The sequence below is a fragment of the Macaca nemestrina genome, chromosome 7 (assembly GCF_043159975.1).
Source record: "Macaca nemestrina isolate mMacNem1 chromosome 7, mMacNem.hap1, whole genome shotgun sequence".
NCBI lineage: Eukaryota > Metazoa > Chordata > Mammalia > Primates > Cercopithecidae > Macaca > Macaca nemestrina.
This window is the reverse complement of record NC_092131.1, coordinates 152,424,030-152,444,276: the sequence shown is the minus strand read 5'-3', so window position 1 is coordinate 152,444,276 and position 20,247 is coordinate 152,424,030. Positions and strand designations below refer to the sequence as shown.

The 20,247-nt window shown below is 36.9% G+C and overlaps 1 protein-coding gene across 1 annotated transcript in view; it reads left to right on the top strand.

Annotated features, from left to right (window-relative positions):
- Nucleotides 1-20,247, top strand: part of LOC105490629 (DTW domain containing 1) — a 96,607-nt gene extending 76,360 nt beyond the window's left edge. The window contains exon 5 of the mRNA XM_071099377.1: nt 1-20,247. This exon is cut by the window's left edge and continues 24,686 nt beyond it. The gene's annotated coding sequence lies outside the window, so the exon portion shown is untranslated.

Sequence of the window (20,247 nt, the reverse complement as noted above, 5' to 3'; positions counted from 1 at the left end):
AGAGTGGTACAAAAAGGCCAAGAAAAGAAAATATTCAAGAAAGGAAGTGGTCAATTTTATTGAAAGCTGCTGTTAGATCAGGAAAGATGAGGACTGAGACATGACCAAAGTAAAGTGGAAAGTTAAAAAATAGAAGTATACTTACAGCTGAACATTTAATGCATTTTCTCTTACATAATATTTTAAAAGACCCAAATGAAAACATGTGAGATGCAAACATTTATCATTTTCACCATAAGTTTGGTGACCATATTTCCCAAATACCAAAATTAATACAAGTGGTGTCAAAATGGAGCAATATATTTGAAAGTAGGATTGATCTCTAAAACTCGAGCCATATTTACAGCAGATCAAGAAAAAAACCCTCAGAAGAGAGATTCACTCATTTCATTCTGGGTCACTTTTCACCCCACTGAGAATCAGTGACTCATTCCTCCATTTACTCCTTTATGTTATAAATCATTGATGTGTATAGCTCTCTGTCCCTTTATCCACCTATCTAACCATTCTCTACCTACCTATTCACAAAAGAAATGCTGCTTCTAAAAGAAGATGGTCCTAACAGGCCGGTAGAATTTTTGCCAACAAGATCAGAAGAGTTGGTAACATTTTTTTCATTAATATCTATAGTCGTTATAGAAGATTATACTATTCTTTGCTGCAAGAACAAAACCCACTGTGAGAAACACATACTAAAACTATCATTGGTAATTTGTGTCTCTTAGTGCAAGGAGATTTTGAATCTTTAAGGGGAAGGTCAAGGATGAGCTGTTTCCAAATGCAGCAGTAATGGCAATGCTTCTCAAAAGGACCACAAATTACAGTGAAGATGATGAAGATATGTTCAGTGGATCTGAAGTTCCTGAAGGATGTTCAGGAGTAAATATCAGATAGGAAGGGATATATAGATGTATGGGTTTATAGAACAAGAGCGAACTCTATTCTGGATTTATAAAGTTAACAATTTGAGCTATTGTATGGTGTGAAAGCATTGGTATACATGGAGTCACACAGAGAGATTGTTGAGAATTGAAAGAGCTGAATGACTACCCTGTTAAATTTTTCAGGGGGCCTCCCTCTCTTTCAGAACAATGCTTTATCAACATTACAGCAGTGTTTTTCTTTTAAAATGCTATTTCTCATCAAATGATTATAAAAATAAACCATGGGCGAAAATAGTAAAAGCAATCCATCATCAGTCTTCATATCTCATCAAGGAACACACTGAGAGGTCTTTTCTATTTTCCACTGTCTCCTGCCCTGCTATTTTAGGATTGCAGTTGTTCCTCTATTTTGTTCAAGGCTACGGTATTTTCTTGGGGACATTTCTGAATGGGGATATTCAGAACAGAATAATCTTCATAAAAACAACAGAGCATTAAGCCTTCTGAGATGGAATGTGTCATGATAGTATTTTGTTTGCCGTTTCATTTCTTCTGAACCATAATGTGCTTCATTCTTGTGTGTAAGCACTGTGTGAACAGACATGAAATGGCTCTGAAAAAAAACACTGCTGCTTCTCTTCTATGATGTTTATTACTTTCCTCTTGATAAAAATAGTAATGGCATTATTAGGACTTTCTCTGATAAAACTATTTCTTTAAAAAGTCAGATTTGATTCTACAGACATTTTAAATTCAACACACTGCATCTTGCACTAGCATCTAATTCAAGTTTCTAATTACAGACCTTCTTTCCTTGCTCTCATTACCTTTTTGTGACTAGGACTGTTGACTTTTTTTCTTGTGACATCCATAACCCAGCATCTTGGAAACCACATACATTTGCATAACTCACTGACCTAGAAAAAATGTTAAAAATCTATGTCTTAGTCTTGAATTACTAGAAACATTTAAAATTGTATGGCTATTTTAATACTTTGGAGACTTTAGCATGAGTTTAAACTTGTCAGTTAACAGAACTGGAGATGTACTTTGCCATTAAGTTTCCTCTTAGCACTTCAATTCAAAATATTTTCCTATTATTTTCCCTGAGAAATTTAACTTGAAACTTTCATTATAATTGAAGCAGGGGTTGGTTTTTGCCCAAGAAAAAAAAACATGAACAAAGTTCACAACATGAATAATGTACGTGGGAGAATATTTAAAAGATGTGTGTGCTTATATTCATATGCAGAGATAGAAGGTGTTCAACAACTAGGAACCCAAATTACCAAACTGAGTACCAGAAGTTGCCTTGGCATGAAGCATTGAGGCAAAATAGAGGTTGACAGGATGGTGAGAGTTAGGCAGAATAAGGATGTGGGGGATAAAGGCACTCTGAGGTTGCTTTTTAAGGCAGTCAATTTTATGTATGGACTTTTTCACACAACTCCCAAACAAACCGTATTACAATTTCAACTTTTTAATTTTATTTTTTTTATTTTTAAAGATGAGGTCTCACTATGTTGCACAGGCTGGACTTTAACTCCTTGTCTCAAGTGACCCTCCAGCCTCATCACCTGTTTTTAGTATTAAGACATGTGTGATATAATCATCCTCACCTTATTGCTGTTGGCATAGGGCTGAGCAAGGCATGAGCTGAGGATCAGGGAAGAGTAAGAATGAGGAGACACCTAGACACAATCTGAAAGACAAACTACAGATAACCAAGAGGTCTGTATTTACCAAGCTTGCTCATTTCACAGAAGGCCATCAGTCATTCTTAACATAAGCATCCGCCCATTCTCTAGGAATTTACATGAATGAATGCTCTGACTGTCATGATTTCTCTTTTAAAGTTATAATGGCCATACTCATTTACTTTAAATGAATACATACAATTTCTGCTTAATAATGATAGCTGTTTTTTTAATTTGAAAATTTTGGAGTTCCTGATATGTTTCCACACACACAAACACACAAACATATATATATATATATATGGAATTTGGGAAATGGGGATATTTGAGTAGTAGTAATTTGATCTACTAATTTAGCATCAATCTCCATGGGGAATTCTTAATTATATATTTAATGATTCTCTCAGCACTCAAAAACCATATGCCAATATCCTTAAAACAAAAGTCTCCTAAGATTGTCTGGGGTTAATAATGTGTTGCAGATAATAATGTGTTGGTAATAAAAAAGGGGGGAAACTTGCACATTTCAAGTCACTTTAATGCATTTTGACTCAGCTATGACAAATAGCTGCCCCAAGTAAATGTATCAGAATGACTTTCTAGTAAACAGCCTTGCAAAACTGACTCCAAGTTTCCTTGTTACAGGTAACAACTTAGGGCTAGAAATTACTTTAGACTTATAGAATGTAGAGAATTTTGCTCTTCTCATGATGAGAATGATGGATGGAAAGCCTTCTTTCCCTTACTGCTTTGAAGGATGTATGATTGTGCCTTTTGGAAACTTCAGAACCAATCTTTATTTTCTACTGCAACAAATGTCAGATACTCAGAATATTTAAGAAATGGTGAGATCTGGTTGGCTTGCTATTTTGTTTTTCTGATGTTTAAGAACTTTTTTTTCTTTGCATGTTTGTTTCAGCAATCACTTTAAGAGAAAAGGTGGGTACAAGGAGAACATTATAAAATATATTAGTCCTTTCTCCTGCCTTAGTTGAGTTTGTATTAATTCAATAAATACTTATTGATCATCTTTGTGCTAGTCAATGTGAATTAAGAACTATATGTTTTTGCCCCCCCTCCGCAAAAGCTCACTATTTAGCAGTAAGAGAGAGGCATATAAATGCAATTATGTAGTATATTAGTCAGAATAGGTTAAATGCTATAACAAACAGAGTTATTTTCAGTGTTTTAACACAACAAAGATTTATTATTTGGTTACATCACCAACGACTGGGGATACACAGAGAGGATATGGTGGGGTTTCTGCTTCACATAGTCAACCAGGGACCCAGGCTTCTTCCAGAGTGACTCTGCCATCTTTTGGGGCCTCAGAGAGCTCTACCAGATTTTCTTTATCTGTTTAGCAGGCAAGGGAGGTTTCATGGTCCAGGCCTGGAAGAACCATTCTTACATGTCCTGTTGGTCAAAATTCAGACGTATGACTATATCAAACTTCTGACAGGCTGGAAAATATAGTTTAGAATTTTCAATTTATCTTTTGCCAATGAAATATATACTACTAGGTATTTCAAGTTCCTCTGCATTCTAGCTTCATTGTATCTTTCCAACTATATATCCCATTTCTTCCTTCACATGATCTGGTCAAATAATTATTCCTTGTTCCCTCAGCTAGTTTTCTACATCCCATGCTTAGTTTGTTTTTATGAAAGGCTCTTCCCTATCAACTTTTTTTCCAGATTTTCTTATCTTTAGGGCAAGTTTAAAAATTCACCTCTTCTATGAAACCTCCATTATAGGAATGGTACAAATTAACTTAGTCATCACTCAAACATGAAAATAAAATGTTTTGGTTTTTTTTGTAATTGATCAATACTTCCTCACAAGTTCTGTGCTTCCCAACATAAGAGTAAAAAGAAAAAAAAATAAAACTAAGCACAACTTCCAACATAAGAGTAGGAAAAAAACTAGTTCCTATAAGTTTCAAAATGCAGCTCAATTTAATACATTAAACATCCTTAAAGCCCTTTGAACTGGATCAAAACATCTTTACAGGTGTTGTTTAATGTGTAATATACAGTTATGTATTTAACATTTCAGTCAATGACGGATTGCATATATGATGGTTGTCCCATAGGATTACAATGAGCTGGAAAATTCCTATCACCGAGTGGTGGTGTAGCCATTATAAGTCATTGCACAATGCATTACTTACATGTTTGTGGTGATGTTAGTGTGAACAAACCTACTGCACTGCCGTTTGTATAAAAGTCTAGCACATACAGTTTTGTACAGTACATAATACTTGATAATAAGAAACAACTATGTTACTGATTTATTATTTACTATACTATAAATATTATTATTTGCCTTCTATTTAGAAAAGAAAAAAGCTAACTGTAAAGCAGCCTTAGACTAGTCCTTCAGGCGGTATTCCAGAAGAAGGCGTTGTTGTCATAGGAGAGGACAGTATCATGCATTGCCCCTGAAGACCTTCCACTGGGACAAGATATGGAGGTGGAAGATGGTGATATTGATGATCCTGACCCGGTGTAGGCCTAGGCTAATGTGTGTTTGTCTTCATTTTTAACCAAAAAAATTTACAAGGTAAGAAAGAATCTTAAAAACAGAAAAAAGGTTATAGAATACAGATATAAAGAAAAAATAGTTTAGTAGAGTTGTACATTTTTGTGTTCAAAGTTGTGTCATTAGAAGATTCAAAAAGTTTTAAAAATTAAAAAGTTTATAACGTGAAAAAGTTACAGTAAGCTAAAGTTAATTTACTGTTGAAGAAACATATTTTTTATAAATGTAGTGTGGCCTAAGTGTACAATGTATATAAAAACCACAATAGTGTACAGTCACAGGCCTTCACATTCACTCATCACTTACTCACTGACTCACCCAGAACAACTTCCAGTCCCGCAAGCTCCATTCCTGTTAAGTGCCCTATGGAGGTATACCATTTTTTATCCTATATACTGTATTTTTACTGTGCCTTTTCTCTGTTTAGATACACAAATACTTACCACTGTGTTATAATCACCTACAGCATGTAGTACAGTAACCCGCTATACACATTTGTAGCCTAGGAGCAATAGGCTGTATCATATAGCTTGGGCATGTAGTAAATTATACCATCTAGGTTTGTGTAAGTGTTATTTTTTTATTATACTATAAATATCATTATTTTAGAGTATGTGCCTTCTATTTAGAAAAGAAAAAAGTCAACTGTAAAACAGCCTCAGACTCCTCCTTTGGGAGGTATTCCAGAAGAAGGCATTGTTATCATAGGAGAGGACAGCAGGTTTGTGTAAGTATGCTCTATGATGTTCACACAACAACAAAATTGCCTAATGATGCATTTCTCAGAAAGTATTCCCATTGTGATGTGACACATGATTGTATACCTGTTTCTATATTTTTATCTATCTTCTCTATCTGAAAGGTATAAATAGAACAAACAGCTATGAACCTAATACTCAGCTTAAGCAGTAAAACATTATTAATGCAGCTGAATCCTCTTATACCTCCCAGTCACATCTCCCTTTATATTGAGTATTTTATACATAACCTTTCAGATTCACTCTCCCTCACATGTCTCCTGGACCCTTGGCTGTTCCATGTGAGCTGCCAATGCCACTGCAGTACGCTCAGGGCAGAGGTTTCACTGCCTGAGTTCCAGCAGGCAAGCACTAGAAATCTCTGCATCTTCTTACTACTTCCAGATTTGAATGAAGCATCATGCTGCAAAGCACTGGAGATACCTTCCATGGCAGTTGTGCAAAGGCCAGGTGAGAGAACCTAGAAGCGTGGGAAAATTAGTTTCCTGACAGTAAATTATGACCGATGAGAGCAAAAAGACTGGAAGAATCCAAAATAATCATTTCCTCTCCCTTCCTTTCTCTAATGGACTATTCTGAGGATAGTTCTTTGTGCTGCCTGTGCAGTTAACACATTGCTGTGCTTCTCTTCCTTATCCTTTCCTGTCTCATTTTGCCTTTCCTTCACTCTTGCTGCCTTGAGATCACATCTCCCAATATTTATCCCTGTATTAGGCTCTGTTTTGGGGCCTGACCTAAGGTGCTCCCCACCACTCAGAGCTAATAATTATCATAAATTTTAGGTATAATATTTCATTTAATTTTGTATGCTTTTATATGTATATGCATAAATCCATAACAATGTATAATATTCTTACATGCTCTCAAAATTTATATACATTTAAAACATAAGTATAATCTATATGTCTTTATCAAACTTGCATTTAAAATCCAATGTTATATTCATGAAAATTACTCATATTGAAAGATACCATTCTAGTCCATTTTCACTCCTGTAGTGTATTTCATAATTTATCTATTTTCTTGTTGATGTACTTTTGAATTGTTTCCAATCTGCTGCTCCTATAAGTAATGCTGTAAAGAATACTCTTACACATGTTTTCTTGTGCAAATGTGACAGAATTTCTCATGGAATTGCTAGGCCACAGAGCACATGCATATTCAACTTTATTAGGTATTGCTGCATTGCTCTGCAGTCTGTATAATCCCCACCTGCAATACATGAACATTCTCATTGTATCCTTGCTAACATTTCATATTGTCAGGTTTAAGCATTCATCATTCTGATAGTCATGATATAATGTGTCACCTTTGTTTAATCTGCCATTGTCGAAGTTCAATATGGTTTCAAGAGTTTACTGGCTATTTGGATTTCCTCTTCCTTCATCCATTTTCAATTGGATTGCTTTCTTATTAATCGACAGGAGTTCTTTCTGTGTTCCACATACCTGTTAGTCCCAGTTTGAGGCTTGTAGTTTCCATCTGTTTATGGTGTCTTTTCATTCAGAAAATTTCTAATTTAGCCAGATTTTATTGTAAGCAATTGATGAATATATTTAATGAATTTTACTATTGTATTGCTTAAGAAATTCTAACAATACAAAGACAGTGTCCTATATTAACTATTTTCTACATGTTTTACAGATTTTCTTTTCACGTTTAGGCCTTTAATTCACTGAAATTGGTTTTTGCGGAGGGTGTGAAATAGGAATTTTATTTGATTATTTTCATATAGATAAAGAATTGCCCTAGTACCATGTATTGAATAGCCTGTTTTTTCCTTGCTGACCTGTATACTGTCTTTGCTTTCACATATGTTCCATATATATATACACATATATACACACACACACATCTAAGTCTGTTTCTGGTTTTCCTATTGTGATCCATTGGACTACTTATTTTTCCCTGTATTAATACAAACTGTCTGTATTATAAGTCTGGTATCTCGTAGATAGAAATGTCTTACTTTGTTCTCTTTTTGCAAAATAATCCTGAAAGTTTTTGGCCTTTTGCTTTTTCATCAAAATTTTAAGTAAACTTATAAAAGTTCCATGAAAAAAACTTTTTTCGCCGGGCGCGGTGGCTCACGCCTGTAATCCCAGCACTTTGGGAGGCCGAGGCGGGCGGATCACAAGGTCAGGAGATCAAGACCACGGTGAAACCCCGTCTCTACTAAAAATACAAAAAATTAGCCGGGCGCGGTTGTGGGCGCCTGTAGTCCCAGCTACTCGGGAGGCTGAGGCAGGAGAATGGCGTGAACCCGGGAGGCGGAGCTTGCAGTGAGCCGAGATCGCGCCACTGCACTCCAGCCTGGGCGACAGAGCGAGACTCCGTCTCAAAAAAAAAAAAAAAAAAAAAAAAAAAAAAAAGAAAAAAACTTTTTTCCATGAAAAGTTTTTATATGAATCACATTTGTTTATCATTTTATTAGAATTAAATTTCTATTTGATTCATCTCAGACTTTATTACAAAGTAGTCGCTCAGTAAATACTCATTAACTAAATGAAAGAAGGATAACAATTCTAAGTTTCAGGACAATGTGCCCACCATAAGCTTTAACTATGCTTAGAATTGCAAACTAAGTTTTAAATTAAGCAAAATAAAATTTAAAAATTAACTGTTGCAAACCCTTCATCATGTAACAAAATCAGATGATCTTAATTTTTTCTAAGGGTATTGAACTTACTCATTCATATATTTAAATGTAACATATGTAAAGTCCCTAGCACATCTGTTATTATTGTTATACATGGTAACTATTCATGGCATGGTTGACTACATCCTAATTCCCTTTTGATATGCCATTGTTCTGTTTTAATAGCCAAGATCATTAAATGCCTATGTGTGATTTTTTAATATGCTAGGGAAACAAAAATAACTTTTTATTTCTTTAAAAATACTATACATTTTTTAAAAAGTTTATTACTTACTACCTTTTTAATCCATTGATTTGAAATGCTAGTAGCCTCTCATCAAACTATAGCGACTAGTCATGTATGGCTATTTGCTTGCTGAAGTTTAACAGTAGCAGTAGCAGACATAAATCTAAAAGTTACTTTTATGAAGCATAAGATAATCTTTTAAATACCTAAAAAAAAAATACAGATTTCTGCTTCTGTGCCTTTTCTAAGGGATAAATGGACTACCAGTGTGAGCTAATGTGACACAAAGGATTTTCTAAGGCAAGGAAGCAAATACTGACTAGTATCTTTACCTACATAAGCATATCCTAATTGAATGACATAATCCAGAGTTGGAAGTTGCCTTGGTAAGATTTATTACTATTTCCTTCCTCTGTCCCCATTTCACTTCCCCAATAATGTCTCTGTTCCTCATTATGAAAAATAAAGTTCATGTCTGAAAGGCAGTTTTCAAATCCACATGGGTATGCTTTACAATCTGAGATGGAGAAATTGACATGGTCTATTAAATTGATGTGCTCATAAATATCCCACTCTTTCCCTGAACCTGTAGACAGAAGTGAAAGGTAAAGGGATTCAGATAGTTCAATGTGATATAGTCACATTACAAGTGATGAGACAGATGTAAGTCAACCCCAAACTCTTGCCAGGAGATGGTAAATCTAGTGAAGGGGTTGGTGGGGGAGAAACAACCCTCACTTCAACTTCTAACCTTATTTTACTTCCATTGACTGAAACTGCCCCAGATCTTGTACCCAAAGGACATGTAGAGCTCCTAGACTCTGAAGCAAGCAGTTTGGTGTTGTAATAAACTGGCAGAATATAGCTCTGAAGTGAATAGCACTCATGAAACTGTCTTGAACACTGGAAACAAATGTAATTAATAATTTGAGTTCTCTCCTGCCGGGCTTCAGCTTAGAAATAACAGAAAATTGCCAAACCTAGGGAGCAAGCTCATTCTTGGTGTCTTCATAGCCCAGAAATTAATTGCACACCCTTCTGCTCCACCAGGGTGAAGGGAGTGTGAACCCTGAAGTCAGGCAGGTTTGGGTGGATACCAGTTCTCTGTTACTTACTAGCCATATCCTCAAACTAGTAAGTAACAAGCCATGACAAGTCCACATAACCTCAGTTCCTCTCTCTATAGTATAGGCATAACAATACTTATCAATCAGGTTGGTATGAGAATAAAATAAATGAAGTAGCTCCAGCTAAAAAAGGTCCCCATTCCCCAGATTTGTCACTATTGACTCTCAAATTGCCTAAAATTCCTACAAGGCTCGTGACTATGGGATAAGGCAGAGGTGATACATTAAAAATGGAAATGTATGGGCTGGTGGTTGTTGGAGTGTATGACATTTTCAAATTAGCAACTTTGTCCTCATTTTCTTTTGCAAAATCGCTAGTCAGTTACTATGCAGGGAATTTGTAGGCTAGAACACAGTATTAAAAAGTTTGGAATGTAAAAATACATTTAGAAGTAGAATATGAGGAACCATTGAAGAGGGAAGGCTGGGGTAGTACAGAAAGGTCACACTGAGTACTTTGATTTTTTAAGTACTTTGGTAATTAAATGTGAGAGTCCTCAGGATTAGAAGAGGGTAACAAAACAAAGTAGGAGTGGCGGTGGGGGTTGGGGAGTGACTGTGCACAGAAATGGTGCTAGGAAGGCAATGGGCAACCCTGCCAACTTGGCCAAACTTGGAGTCATCCTTCCTTCCCCTCTCTCACACAACTATAGCTAAATCATTAGCAAATTCTACTTCCAAACTTTATCCAGGATCCAATAAATTCAATCACCTCCAAAGATACTCTAGTCTTATTCTCATGTCCTTATTATCACAATGGCCTCCTCGTCATGCTCTGCTTACCCTTCCCTCCTACTGCCTGTTCTCTGCAGAGTAGCCAGAGTCAGCCTTTTGTTTTATTTTTCCCAGTTTATTAAGATATAATTGACAAAAGTTGGATATACATAAGATATACAATGTCATGTTTTGGTATACAAATATATTGTAAAATCATTACTACTATCAAGCTAATTAACATATCAATTGACTTGCATAGTTACCTTTTTTGTGATGAGAACATTCAAGATTTACTATCTTAGCAAATGTCAAGTAATACAATACGGTATTATTAACTATAGTTACCATGTTGTAGACCAGATATCTAGAAATTATTCATGCTGCATAACTGAAATTTGTGCCATTTGACCAACATCTTTTCATTTCTCTTCCCCACTTCCCCCACCCACCACCAGCTGCTGGCCACCACCATTCTACTCCATGCTTCCATGAGTTTGACTCTTTTAGATTCCACATTTCAGTGAGATCATGTAATATTTATCTTTCTGTGCCTGGCTTATCTTAAAGTGTCCTTGTCTGGCTTTTATATCAAGGTAATGCTGGACTTATAAAGTGAGTTTGGAAGCATTGCCTCCTCTTCAAATTTTTAGAATAGTTTGAGAAAAATAGACAGTAATTCCTCTTTAAATGTTTGGTAGAGCTCAAGAGAGAAGCCATCAGATCCTGGGCTTTTCTTTATTGGGAGGCTTTTAATCACTGATTCAATTTCCTTACTCATTATTAGTCTGCTCAAATTCTCTATTTCTTCATGATTCAGTCTTGGTAGGTTGTATGTTTCTAGAAATTTATCTATTTCTTCAAAGTTATCCGATATGTTGGCATGTTCATAGTATTCTCTTGTGATTGTTGTATTTCTGTGGCATCATACAGTCTTCTCTTTCTTTCATAATTTTATTTAGTTGGGTATTTTCTCTCTTTTTTTACTGGATGATCTGCCTAAGACTTATCAATTTTGCTGATCTTTTTCAAAAACCAATTTTTAGTTTCATTGATTTTTTTTTCTAGGCTCTCTTTCACTTAATTCTGCTCTAATCTTTACTATTTCCTTTCTTCTGCTAAGTTGTTCTTCTTTTTCTAGTTCCTTGAGAGATAAAGTTAGGTTGTTTATTTGAGTTCTTTCTTTTTTCTTAATGTAGGCATTTATCACTATAAACTTCCTTTTTAAATTTGTTTTTGCTATACCCATAATTTTGGTATGTTTTGTTTCCATTTTCATTTGTCTCAAGATGTTTTTCTTTCTCTTTTGATTTCAGGAGCATGTTGGTTAATTTTCACATGTTTATGAATTTTCCAATTTCACTCTTGTTATTGACTTCTAGTTTCATACTATTATAGTTGGAAAAGATACTTGATATGATCTCAATCTTCTTATATTTGTTAATACTTGTTTGGTGACATAACATATGATCTATCCTAGAAAATGTTACATGTGCACTTCAGAAGAATGTGTATTATTTTGCTGTTGGATGAAATGTTCTATATATGTCTGTTAGATCCATTTGATCTATAGTATTGTTCAAGTCTACTATTTCTTTATTAATTTTCTGTCTGGCTGATCTATCCTTTGTGAAGCAGGGTATTGATATACCCTACCACGATTGTATTGCTGTCTATGTCTCCACTTAGCTCTGTTAATATTTGCTTTATATCTTCCGATGCTAAAATGTTGGGTGCATATATACTTATAACCATTATATTCTCTTGATGAACTGACATTTTTAAATTGTGTAATAACTTTCTTTTTGTCTTATGACAGTGTTCTCCTTAAAGTCTATCTTTTCTGATATAAATATAGCTACCCCTGCTATCTTTTAGATATCATTTGCATGGAATATCTTTTTCCATATCTTCACTTTCATACTATCTATGTCCTTAATGCTAAAGTGAGTCTCTTGTAGAAAGTATATAGTTAGATGTTGGTTTTATAATCCATTCAGCCACTCTACCTTTTGATCAGAGAATTTAATCCGTTTACATTTAAACCAATTATTGATATGCAAGTATTTACTATTGTAATTTTAAAAGTTGTTTTCTGACTCTTTTGTAGTTCTTTCTTTAACTTTTATTTTAGGTTTGGGAGTACATGTGAAGGTTGGTTACACAGGTAAGCTCATGTCACAAGGATTTGTTGTACATATTATTTCATCACCCAAGAATTAAGCACAGTACCTAATAGTTATCTTTTCTGCTCCTCTCCCTTCTCCCACCCTTCACCCTCAATTAGACCCTATTGTCTGTTGTTTTCTTCTTTGTGTTCGTAAATTCTCATCTTTTAGCTCCCATTTGTAAGTGAGAACATGTGGTATTTGGTTTTCTATTCCTGTGTTAGTTTGCTGAGGATAATAGCCTCTAACTCCATCCATGTTCCCACAAAAGACATAATCTCATTTTTTCATGGCTGCATAGTATTCCATGGTGTCTGTGTACCAAAATTTCTTTATCCAATCTGTCATTAATAGGCATTTATGTTGATTCCATGTCTTTGCTATTGTGAATAGTGCTACAATGAATATTCACATGCATGTGTCTTTATGGTAGAATGGTTTATATTCCTCTGGGCATACATCCAGTAATGGGATTGCTGGGTTGAATGGTAGTTCTGCTTTTAGCTCATTGAGTAATCATCATACTGCTTTCCACAATGGTTGAACTAATTTACACTCCCATCAGCAGTGTATAAGAGCTCCCTTTTTTCTGCAACCTCACTAGCATCTGTTATTTTTGACTTTTTAATAATAGCCATTCTGACTGGTGTGAGATGATATCTCATTGTGGTTTTGATTTGCATTGCTCTAATGATTTTGAGCTTCTTTTTCATATGCTTCTTGGCCACATGTATGCCTTCTTTTGAAAAGTGTCTGTTCATTTCCTCTGCCCCCTTTAATGGGATTGGTTATTTTCTCTTGTAAATTTGTTTAAGTTCCTTATAGATGTTGATATTAGACCTTATAGATCTGAATATTAGATGCATAGTTTGCAAATATTTTCTTTCATTCTGTAGGTTGTCTGTTTACTCTGTTCACAGTTTCTTTTGCTGTGCAGAAGCTCTTAAGTTTAATAAGATCCCACATGTCAATTTTTGCTTTGTTGCAATTGCTTTTGGTCTCTTTGTCATGAAATCTTTGCCTGTTCCTATGTCCAGGATGGTATTGCCGAAGTTGTCTTCCAGAGTTTTTATAGTTTGGGGATTTACATTTAAGTCTTTAATTCATCTTGAGTTGATTTTTGTGTATGGTGTAAGGAAGGGGTCCAGCTTCTTCTGCATATGGCTAGCCGGTTATCTCAGCATCATTTATTGAATAGTGAGTCTTTTCCCATTGCTTGTTTTTGTCAACTTTGTCAAAGATCAGGTGGTTGTAGGTGTGCAGCCTTATTTCTGGGCTCTCTATTATGTTCCATTAATCTATGTGCCTGTTTTTGTACTAGTACCATGCTGTTTTGGTGACTGCAGCCCTGTAGTATAGTTTGAAATCATGTAATGTGATGCCTCCAGCTTTGTTCTTTTTGCTATTTGGGCTCTTTTCTTTATTCCTCTCTTCCTCTCTTCTTTTGTGATTGGATTTTTTTTTTTTTTTTTTTTTTTTTTGGCAGTGGTATGCTTTGACTTCTTTATCATTTCCTTTTGGGTATCTGCTACAGGATTTTTTCTTTGTGATTATAATGAGACTTACATAAATTATCTTATAGTTATAACAGACTATTTTAGGTTGTAAGCAACTCAACATATAAAACCTCTGTATTTTAAGTTCTTCTTCCCTTACATATTACTAATATTACAAATTACATCTTTCTATATTGTGTATTCCTTGACACATTATTGTAGCTATAGTTATTTTAAATAATTTTGTCTTTTTAACTTTATGCTGGAGTTAAAAGTGATTTTCAGACAATTGTTACAGTATTAGAGTATTGTGAATTTGACTCTCTCTCAACTTTCCAGTGAGTTTTATACCATTACATGTTGTCAGCATTTTTCATTACAACTTGAAGGATTTACAAAGCATTTCTTGTAAGGCAGATCTAGTGGTGATAACTCCCTCATCTTTTGTTTGTCTGGGACAGTCTCTATCTCTACTTCATTTCTGAAGGACAGTTTTACTGAGTATGGTATTGTTGGTTGCCAAGATATTTTCTTTCAGCACTTGATTATCCTACTGTCTCCTGGCATGCAAGTTTTCTTCTGAGATATCTACCTATAGTTTTGTAGTGGTTCTGTTGTAAGCGATGAGTTGCTTTTCTCTTACTGCTTTCAAAATTCTTTTTTTTAAAAGAATTTTATAACAATGTGTTTCAATCAAGATCTCATTATGTTTAATCTATTGGGATTCATTGAGCTTCTTGGATACAGATGTTCATTTCCTTTTCTAGATTTGAAAATGCTTCTGCATTGTTTCTTCACATAAGCTTTCTGCTTCTTTCTCTTTCTCTTTTCCTTTTGGTAATGCAAAAAAGGCATATATTCATCTGTTTGATGGTGTCCCAAGTTCTATAGGCTTTCTTCACTTTTTATCTTTTTATTCTTCTGCCTGGCTAATTTTTAAAAACACATCTTTGTGTGCCTTGATTCTTCTGTCTGATGAAGTCTGCTGCTGAAGGTTTCTATGGAATTTTTCAGTACAGTCATTGTGTTCTTCAGCTCCAAATTTCTATTTGGATTTTGTTTGGTTTTGTTTTTCTTTATTGAACTTGTCATTGTGTTTATGTATTGTTTTTTCTGATACCGTTTAGTTGTCTATGTTCTCTTGTAGCTTACTAAACTTCTTTAAGATAATTATTTTGAAATCTTTGTCAGGAAGTTTATAGGTCTCCATTTCTGAGGGTCAGTTATTGGTACTTTATTTTGTTCCTTTGGTGGTGTCATATTTCCCTGATTATTTGTGATCCTTGTGGATTTGCAGTAGTGTCTGCGTTTGAACAAATGGGCATCTTTTCCAGTCTTTATAGACTGACATCTCCAGTGAAAGTCCTTTACCAGTCAGCTTGTCCAGAGACTCTTAGCAGAGTAGCCAGCAGGGTCTGCAGACAGGCTTGCTGTGAAAGTCTTCAGGTCAACTGGCATAGTGCCTGGGTCAGTGGGTAGGTGATCCCAATACCTGGGTCCACAGGGACTGGCCTGGTACCTGGATCCATAGAGCTTAGGACCCTAGGGGCCAGCCTGGAAGCTGTCTGTGAGGTCAGCCTGGTGATGGGGCAGGCCTGGAGGCTAGGTTCACAAGTGACATCCTGGATCCCTGAACCGTGAGGGCTGGCCTGAAGCCTGTGTCTTCAGGGAGTAGACTGTCTCTGGAGGAAACTCAGAGCCTGAGTTCACTTGGGTGGGACTGATGCTGGTGTCTGCAGTGGGCCAGAATGGTACTAGGTGGACCTGGAGCCTGTGGTCATAAGAGCTGTCCTAGTGCTGAGGTAGGCCTAGAAGCTAGATCTTCAGGGACTAGTCTAGAGCCTAGGGCTACAGGAGCCAACCTGATGTTGGGGTGGACCTGGAACCCGAGACCATGATGACTGGCCTGGCACTGTAGTGGGCTTGGAAGCTGGGTCCATGGGGGCTAACCTTGGTCAGAGTGAGCCTTTTAACACACAATGTTAGATTATATGACCCCTTGCTTACAACTCTCTAATAATTTCCCATCTCTCCTTTTCTCTGTCTCTCTGTCTGTCTGTCTGTCTCTCTCTCTTTCACACACACACACACACACATGCACACACACACACACAACAATCCCAAGTCCTTCCCTCAGTCTGCTTACCTGGCCCACAGGATCCAGCCCTTTGACCTTTCCTTTGTTCACTGTGTCCAGTTGTACTTATCTTCTTCCTATAACTTGAACATTCACCACCCTTGGTATGTTTGTACAGTTTCTTCTTTTTCTCTGGAATTTTCTACTTCCAGAAGTCTATAATTCATTCCCTTACTTTATTCTAGTTTGAATGCAAATGTCACCTTCTCGTGGAGGCCTTTCTGAACTTCCCTGTCTAAAATAGGACTGTGTACCCCATCATCCTCTATCTTCTGATACTGATCCTGTATTTGACCACTCTGTCCAATGACAGGATTCTGGATTTGCACAGTCATAAAACAACCTCATAGAAACATGAGCTTCTGTGCATGGAATCTGAAGCCCTTTCTTTGAACCTTACCCTAATCTACCCTCAGAGCCAGAAACCGGGTTTCATGGCCTTCAGATGACCCTTCTCTGAAATCTATCCAGCAAAGCAAGATGCCAGGGGCATGGCCAGTTGTGAGAGCCTGGATAGTACACAGGTGACCAAGGACACATATCTTTTGCAATTTGTCTATTTCACCCTCACAGAAACTATTTGCCAGGAGGCCTAACAGAGAATACCTTGAAAATGCTTACTTTAGTAATACTGTTAAACAATCTCAGAAAAAAAATTAAAATACATTTATCTTATTGAGCCAAATTTCCCCATGGAAAATAGCAAGATGATTTTCTCCTTATAGCTGTGGTATCAGCTGCAGAGAAATCCCTATGACAAGTGAGTCTCAATGATGGCTGGTGGCATTGAGTCAGCCAGAACATCTATAAGCATAATGAATTCTGTAGTATGCTACCCTTATTCCCCTGAAGAATAGATGCACTCATTCCTCCAGTGCTAGGGGATGTCTATGTAGTTCACTGCTGAATCCACAGTGGCTGGGACCGTACTAGACACATGGTAGGTGTTCAATAAATGCACTGGATGAAAAATGAATATCCTGTTCATTTATTAGTCTTCTCTACACAATACCAGAAGCTATATGAGACAGCTATTGATGCACAAGTACAAAAGCTCTTCTTCAAGGAACTGGCCAGGGCCCAAACTACAAGATCTGGGGAAAGGCTTTTTTCTATTGTTTGTGTTTATAATGCTGGTTGTGAGGGTTGGTAGAGGTTGTGGGGTGTATAATTTGTGAATAGAAAATAGCATGGGTAGGGTGGGAGTTTCTATTTGATGCCACACACAGTTGAAATGCAGTGTCTCCTTGAAGCAGTAAAACTGACTTCCCTGGTACAGTTCACATAAGGAGAATGGAACTTACATAGCTTAGCCTTTCTAACTGGGACTTAGAGTAGAGCAGTTTTTGGAGCACTACAGAAAGTTCTGACTGATATTGACTGCTGCAAGTCTAATAGAAGAATGGCTAAAAGCAAGATGGCTGTGTCTGTTCTTGATGCATGCATTGGAAGTCCTGCAGTAGTAGAGGGTGTATGCTCTTGTATTGGCTCCTCTTCTCATCAGTACTACCACACTTGCAGGATCTTATGATAGTTGCAGGGTGCTTGAACCTGCATGCATCCTCCCAGTTCATATCCCAGGCAGTCTCCGCTGGAGAACCACCACATCATCAGAAGATGTTAAAGTCAGAAGGGACTTTACGGCTCATCCCCTGCAGTTGTGTTTATGCTGGTTCCCTTGCTTTAGCCAGAACAGCTCTGCTTTTCATCTTTTTTCTTCATTTCACTTCAGAAAGGCAATATATTTCTGAATAAATTACACACCAGCAAACATACAAGCTCTTTATATTACAGTCCTGGAAACCCAAGTCCAAGGATGTGTTGAGACAGACTTAAGTCCCAAGGCAGTTAGTGGCAGAATCAAACTATGACTATGGGTATTGTGTCATCAAGCCTAGCTCTGTTTCTCCACTCCATGCATTACTGCCTGTGCCAATCATTTGATGTGGCCATCTTTATTACTTAACTTTCTCCATATGTTAATATTGTTCTACCCACCAGTTTTTACAGGCCTTAAAGAGCAGAGCATGTCACACCTGTCTGTACACAAACCCCAACCCCACAGAGCCACAGCCTAGGGATTTACACCTCCTAGGTACTCAGGTGCTTTAGTGCTTGAGTGGTCACAGCTGACTGCTCCTGGCTGCCTACAACTTGAGAAGCAGAGCCAGCTCCACCCTCTTTGCTTGGCAAAGCTCTCACCTCCTTGAGTTCCAGAAATAAGCAGAACTGTGAGGAAAGTGGAAGAAGAAGAGTGTCTTTTTGTCTAATCCCATCACTCCTCTGCCCTCTGGTAGGCCACACTCCTCTAGGGTATTTTATCTGGTTCCTCAGAGCAGCACTGCTGAAGCCATTCTGACTGTCCAGGGTTGGGGATAAGTAAAGATGTGATTGCTCCCAAACCAGCTCGGCCCAGTACACATGTGCTGTTTGGTCCCTACCTTCCCTCTACCACCTTCCCTTTTTTGGCAGGTGTGAGGAGGATTGTTGGTGGTGAAATACAGGAAGAAGGGATGTGTTAGTTAACCACTGCTGCATTAAAAAACGAATGCTTTTTGTCATATGTTTGTTGGTCGCATAAATGTCTTCTTTTGAAAAGTGTCTGTTCATATCCTTCACCCACTTTTTTTAAAATTTTGTTTATTGTTTTATTTTATTTTATTTTTAATTTATTTATTATTATTATTATACTTTAAGTTCTAGGGTACATGTGCATAACGTGCAGGTTTATTACATATGTATACTTGTGCCATGTTGCTGTGCTGTACCCATCAACTCGTCAGCACCCATCAACTCGTCATTTACATCAGGTATAACTCCCAATGCAATCTCTCCCCCTCCCCCCTCCCCATGATAGGCCCCGGTGTGTGATGTTCCCCTTCCCGAGTCCAAGTGATCTCATTGTTCAGTTCCCACCTATGAGTGAGAACATGCGGTGTTTGGTTTTCTGTTCTTGTGATAGTTTGCTAAGAATGATGGTTTCCAGCTGCATCCATGTCCCTACAAAGGACACAAACTCATCCTTTTTTATGGCTGCATAGTATTCCATGGTGTATATGTGCCACATTTTCTTAATCCAGTCTTTCACTGATGGACATTTGGGTTGGTTCCAAGTCTTTGCTATTGTGAATAGTGCCGCAATAAACATACGTGTGCATGTGTCTTTATAGCAGCATGATTTATAATCCTTTGGGTATATACCCAGTAGTGGGATGGCTGGGTCATATGGTACATCTAGTTCTAGATCCTTGAGGAATCGCCATACTGTTTTCCATAATGGTTGAACTAGTTTACAATCCCACCAACAGCTTCACCCACTTTTTGATGGGGTTGTTTGTTTTTTTCTTGTAAATTTGTTTAAGCTCCTTGTAGATTCTGGATATTAGCCCTTTGTCAGATGGATAGATTGCAAGAATTTTTTCCCATTCTGTAGGTTGCCTCTGATGATAGTTTCCTTTGCTGTGCAGAAGCTCTTTAAATTAATTAGATCCCATTTGTCAATTTTGGCTTTTGTTACAATTGCTTTGGATGTTTTAGACATGAAGTCTTTGCCCATGCCTAGTCGTCATCACTGGTCATCATCACTGGGCATTAGAGAAATGCAAATCAAAACCACAGTGAGATACCATCTCATGCCAGTTAGAATGGCTATCATTAGAAAAGTCAGGAAACAACAGATGCTGGAGAGGATTCGGAGAAATAGGAATGCTTTCACACTGTTTGTGGGAGTGTAAATTAGTTCACACAGGAACAGAAAACCAAACACCGCATGTTCTCACTCACAAGTGGGAGTTGAACAATGAGAACACATGGACACTGGGAGGGGAACATCACACA